Genomic DNA, 6,510 nt, shown 5'->3' on the forward strand with positions numbered 1-6,510 from the left:
GACTTCCTGGGCTTTGGTCATCCAAACATACATGGACACTGGTGATGTTGTCTCATCATTTATTTTGGTCAAAACATGCACTTTCCTGTGGGCTTGGCTCTTGATGACTAGCAGTTCTTTATAACACTGTCCTCCCCCTCTTGTCAACTTCTGATTGTACCACAAGCAGGATTTGCTATAGAAAAAAACTCCCTGAAAAGTGAAATTGCATTTTTATAAATTATCTATGTACTAGTGGTATCCTTTGTTCAATGGAGGACACACAAGATCACAAGCACGTTTTCCACTGGTATTGAAAGACTAATTGCAACCAGATAGTGAAATGCTAGAGTCCTTCCCAATGTAAACTCATAGGTTGTAAGTGTTACCAGTAGAAACTTTCACAGCAGTGGCGTAACAATAGCCCTTGCAGCCCACACGGTGTGGGAGAGGCCCCTGGGCTCCAGGGGCCCCCTTCTGGCATTGTGCACTGGCCCCTGACTTGAGAGCTCCTGACTGGGTCCGGAGTTTTGGGGGCTCCCTCCATGTACGTTGCAGGGGAGCCCCCTCAAGATTCGTTATGCTACTGTCACAAAGGAGGTAAAATTTGATACCATACCAAATCCTCTTGCGTTTGATGTAGTGCATAAACAGCAACTGGAGTCAAGCTATCCAGGTTGATGATGGCTGATAGCCAGAAACCGGTCCTTGGATGCTTGATTCCGGTCCAGGAAAGACATGGCTTGGCAGTTCGGGCTGGACTGTTTCCATGAGGCACAGGGTCAAGGCTGATTTGCATATGGCCATGTCTGACCTGGGGTGGTGTGGAGTGCAAAAAAACGATGGATTTAGGCCCAGATCTCTGTACTGGGGTGAATGTATGACTTTGTTCTGCATTCTGTCCATCATTTGTTGTTTTGGCCTTTGTCACCCCGAGTGGGATGGGTATGCTCAGACGTGAGTCCGATGCTCTCCACACCACTGGAGTCAAGCTATCCAGGCTGATGACGGCTGATAGCCAGAAACAGGTCCTTGGATGCTTGATTCAGGTCCAGGAAAGACATGGCTTGGCAGTTCGAGCTGGACTGTTCCCACGAGGCACAGGGTCAGGCTTATTTGCATATGGCCATGTCTGACCTGGGGTGGTGTGGAGTGCAAAAAAACGATGGATTTAGGCCCAGATCCCTGTACTGGGGTGAATGTATGACATTGTTCTGCATTCTGTCCATCTTTTGTTGGTTTTGCCATAAACAGCATCCATTCATTGTATAACACCAATGACTCACCCACAGCTATTTTCTTTACAGTAGTATACATTTCTAGAAAAAACCCCAGCTAAGTGATCCAGTACTGGACAAACTTTGAACAGATGAGCACAGTCTGTATGACCTCCGAGAAGAGCCTGTACATTATCATTCAAATGCATCATGCACTGCTGAAGCAAAACATGATCTCTACTCATAGCAGCAGAGAACAATGGAGAGCACTACAACGGGTCACAAGATGAAGAAGAGGACATGGATGGCTTGGACAAAATCACCATCAGAAGTGTAAGACCCTAAAACTTCTTCGCCTTGCCCACACCGGTGGAGTTCACCAGGGCATCGGTCAATTGGGCAGCAACCTGTCCCTATACTCCCACAAACACTGCCCGGCATAAAGATTAGTGTGAAAAAACACCTAGTTGAGAAACTCATACTCCACAAATAGATTGGAAAGATCAATGGAAATGTAATTGTCTGTGTTCACAGAACAATCAGCAACTCCGGTAAAAAAAGGCGGAAGAACAGGCTGGACTCTATCCTTAGTAACCCACTTTAGCTGATCGGTCACCTAAGCTGTAGCAGAAACAAGTTTGGCAGGTTGTGGGTAAGCTCAAGGTACCCTTACCCTTGTAACTTACACTTCCTGTTCAACAGAAAAAGAATGCAGGCTTGGTTCGCTATCATTAAAGGAATCAGAATCTAATGAGGATTCCTCTGTCACAGAGAAATCACTGCCAGAGCCCTCTCCACCCTCAGTGTCAGTTTCTGAATACTCCTTCTACTCCTCTTCTGAAATGGTTTCCATGATCCGCCCCAATTCTGCAGCAGAAGACATCCTATGTGAAACCTAGTCTATAGATGGAAAACCTGAAAAGAAGAACAAAAAAATCCAAATCAAATGCCTGAATAAAAAAAACTGAAAACTATCTACTGAAGTGAAGGACTGATGTTGTTTGAAAAAAATGAGAGGTCATTATGTAGTAGAATTTTTTTTTTAAATTATTCTCATTGTACAAAAAAACCCACTAAAACAATAAAGAAAAAAGCAATAATATATATCCAAAATATATATTATGAATGAATATAAAATGAAACAAAGTAAACATTAACAAAATCTAATTAAAAATGCAGAAATTATAGCTAACACTTTACTCCCATTTATCAAATAAACAAACAAATCACAAAGAAACAACAACCAATTACAAAACAGTTACAAATGAAAATCTCGAACTAAATTCACACATTACCTGAAGTAACTATAACTTGCGTACTTGCCATGCATTGTGGTGTCATTAATTATGTAATTTCAAGCGTAATCAGTGAGGTTATCAATGGTTTATAGAACATGTCATGAGTGGTGCAATATGTGAGAACATATGCGAGGTCATAAGAAGTGCATGGCGACTGCGTAAGTTGTAATTACTTTGTTTAACCTAACTACAACATCACTTGAAGCTTTGTTTTTCAGTGAATTTCTGAGGTTCTTTTTAATGTAAAGTAAGATATTGGTACTGTATCTATTTATTTATTTTTTATTTATTTGAAATCTTATATAGCGCGTGGTTACCCTTGGGCATCCCAGCGCTTAACCAGACAGCAACGATAACCAGGAACCAGATCAATTACATCACATGGGGAATAAATGTGTTTTCAAAAGCTTCCGAAATTTAACTATAATACTTTAACAGTTGCTTTTTTCAATGCATCTCTAGAGTTTTTTTAACTTAATGTAAAATGTTGTCAGTCAGTCAGTCAATTAGCTTTATTTCGATAAAAAAGGTATCTTAAAAGCATTACAAAAACAGTAAGCAAGAAAACTAGTACATTAAAAAAACCATTGGCTAAACAGTTAGGATCAAATATTTTCCAATAAATTAAGTAAAAAAGGTCCTAATACATGATCACAATTAAACAATAATTTTTAGCCGTTTAAGTCTAATTGACCACGCCCAGCCTAAATATTTTGCCATGCCACATACAATCAACGGATAGGTATCTGACATTGAGATACGCAGAGCGACTATATAGTGTCTGGTCGCCAACCCCCTACATAGTGGTTTTAGCCACCTAGATCTCGGGGATTTGTATGCCGGGCATTCAAATAAAAAGTGGGGAACAGACTCCACTCTAGATGTACAAAATATACAAAAAGAGCCAGTTTGCCTCGGAATTTTCCAGCGGGCCGTCAATTCTCTCAGGGGGAGGAGGCCCACCCTGAATCTAAAATACAAGGCTCTATCAAGAGGCTTTGAAATCAAGTCCAGGTAGGGATCATATTGCGGCAAATCCTTAATCTTGAGGAACTCCGTGGTTGTTCTACATTCCTTAGGGTTGGAATTTAGCTTGTTGACTACCCACTGCCAGTAAATAGTCTTGAGGGCAGCTTTCGGAGGGGCACTTCTGGAAGTCCATGCGTCCCCAAGTCCCATATCTTCAAGCAGGAATTTAACATTACTAAGCCACCCTATTTTAGACCAGCCCGGCATCGACAGCACCTCTGACAGTCCTTCAGCGTAACTTGCTAGTTCGGGAACCCTCCAAAGGCGGGTCCTTAGAAGTAGCGGTCGGAGGCGGACCTGGTCTCCAATTGGGCGGCAACCCATGTCCAGCTGCAGGGGTAGCGTTGTTGTGCTCTGAGGGAGAGACATCAGATCCTTCAGGAATTTGTTCTCTGATCTGGAGAGGAGATCGATCTTATTTGCACCCCAGAGTTCTGCCCCGTATAATGCTGCACTTACTCCTCTTGCTTTATAGATGTCCAGCACAGGGGCAATAAGTTGGAATGAAGAAGAGCGCTGCTCATTGAGAAGTGCCCCAACGACCCTTTTGTGGCCCAACAGCAGTTTTTGGAGATGGGAGCTCCACTGCATGGAGTCAGACAGGTGAATACCCAAATAATCAAATTCCTTGACTCTTTCCAGGGACACACAATTCAGTACTGGGGGACGGCCAAGCTTCCTCGGTGGATTCAATACCAAGTACTTAGTTTTATCGGTATTGATTTTTAGCCCCCTACTGGAGCAAAAGGTCTGGAAGTTATCTAAGAGGATCTGTAGGCCCATGGGTGACTTTGAGATGAGGAGGGTATCGTCTGCGAACAGAAGGGTGGGTATTTTCTTACCCGCCAGGGACGGAGCGTCAGATGGTTTGTTCAAAAAATGCTCCATCACTCCGTTCACGTACAAGGAGAACAGAGTGGGGGCAAGAACGCATCCCTGGTGGACCCCCCTATTCACCGTAATTTTGGCGGTCTTTTGGCCCTGAATACCCAACCTCACCTTGGCAAAGTTCCTCATATGCAAGTTCATCAATGGGGACAAGATGTAATCCGGGATCCCCAGGTCAGCGAGTACCCCCATAAGCGGTCTTGCGGCACCAGGTCAAAGGCAGTCTTTAAATCGATAAAGGCAAGATAAAGACTGCCCTTGCCTAAGAGTACCACCTTCCAATAAATAAGCATTAGTCTAAAGACCTGCTCAATGGTGCCCGTACCTGACCTAAAGCCTGCTTGGAACGCGGAGAGGATATTATTCTCGGCTTCCCATTGGAGGACTCTCCCTAAAATCACCTTACCGGCAACCTTCTGTGATGAATCTATGAGCTTTATGGGGCAATAGTTGGCTGGGTCATCCCGACAGCCCTTTTTAAAAATCGGGACGACCTCGGCCCCCTTCCAGGAATCTGGAATCGCTGTACCGTGAAGGTTAGCGTTAAGCAAGGATGAGATAAGCCTCCCCCATTCTTTGGGATTAAGGCAAAGCAAATCCCCAGGTATCCCGTCTGGGCCAGCTGACTTGTTGGGGACTAGAGATTTGATCACATCCTCCACCTCCCTGGAAGTAAAGTGACGATCCAAGCTCTCCTCCAAGGTACCCGAAAAAGGTGGCTTAAACAGCTCAGGCCCCTCAGCAGTGTTAGTGGAATAGAGGAGGGAGAAGTGATCAAACCACGTTTGCCCTGTGATGTTACACGTAATAAGGCTGCTATCAGGCCTATTCCTAGTCCTTATTAAATTCCAGAAGCCACAAGAGTCCCTCCCCATGCTGGCTTTCAATAGGTCACACCAGAATTTGTCGTCCCAATCCCTCTTTGCCTCTTGAATAGCAAGCCTATAGTCCTTCCTGGCAGCCCGGATTAGTTCTTGATTTTTCAGTTTAACTGCCTTCACCAGGGCTGTTTTCATCATGCGGCACTTTTTAGTGAACCAGTCTGAGGTGCCCTTCGGTTTCAGGGGGGCCCTATCTTGGGTAGCGCCACATGGTTTTATAAATACGTTTCCCAAGGCTTTGGTCGTGTTACAAAAATGCCCAAGAACCTCTGGGGGATCCAGGATAAGGGTGTCCAGCTTAGTCACGGCTACTGCCATCGTGGCCTCTATATTCTGGATCTTTCCTTCATCTAAGGCAACCATGCGCCTGTTGAGGCACCTCCCTCCTTTAGCTAGACAAACTTCTGAGGTTATTTTTGGTGGTGGTTCAGGTGAGTCGTCTAGGGACGGCCACAAGGAGTCTAGACTTAATGATAGCGGATTGTGGTCGCTATCTGTCGTAGACAAAACTTCCATGTCACGTAAGTGAGTCCATAGCCTAAAATCAAGTAGGATGTAATCTATCCTTAAGGAGTGATCTACCCTGTTGAATGTGTGGGCACCTGAAGGGTCCGATAGCGTTCTGCCGTTCGCTGCCCTCAAGCCAAATTCCAGAGTTAGGGTGTTCAACTGTATAGACTTCTGAGACCATCTCTTTATGGGTGGGATGGTCAGGGCAGGAATACCCCTTCTTGCATCCTCTTCGGAGATGCCCAAGATGTCCTCAGCTGCAAGGGGCACATAGGTGCAATTGAGGTCCCCTGCGACCAGGACATACAGGCTCCTAATGCACTTACCGAGTTCCTCTTCGAGCATAGAGATTGTTGGAGATTGGGAAACGCCTTTTGTGCCTCTAGCGTAGATGTTGAATATCTCCAAAGACCGTCCTCTCCGAGGACCCCTAACAGACAGTAGATCAGGTGAGTTGGATACTAAATGTCTAATGTGGCAGCCCAGGGAGATGCTAAACCAAATGAGAAGGCCTCCATAAGGGAGACCCTTTCCAAGATGGGCAGGCGTTGCTGGTACATAATAAGTAGAATATCCAACCTTATGGCGGGGTTCCACACTCCATGTCTCTTGGAAAAATGCATATCCCAAAGGACTCAATGAATACATTCCAGTCAGGGACATCAAGTTTCTTAGAGATCCCTGCTATATTCCAGCTGAGGATCCTCA

Source organism: Lissotriton helveticus, chromosome 2_1, assembly GCF_964261635.1.
Source record: "Lissotriton helveticus chromosome 2_1, aLisHel1.1, whole genome shotgun sequence".
Taxonomy (NCBI): Eukaryota; Metazoa; Chordata; class Amphibia; order Caudata; family Salamandridae; genus Lissotriton; species Lissotriton helveticus.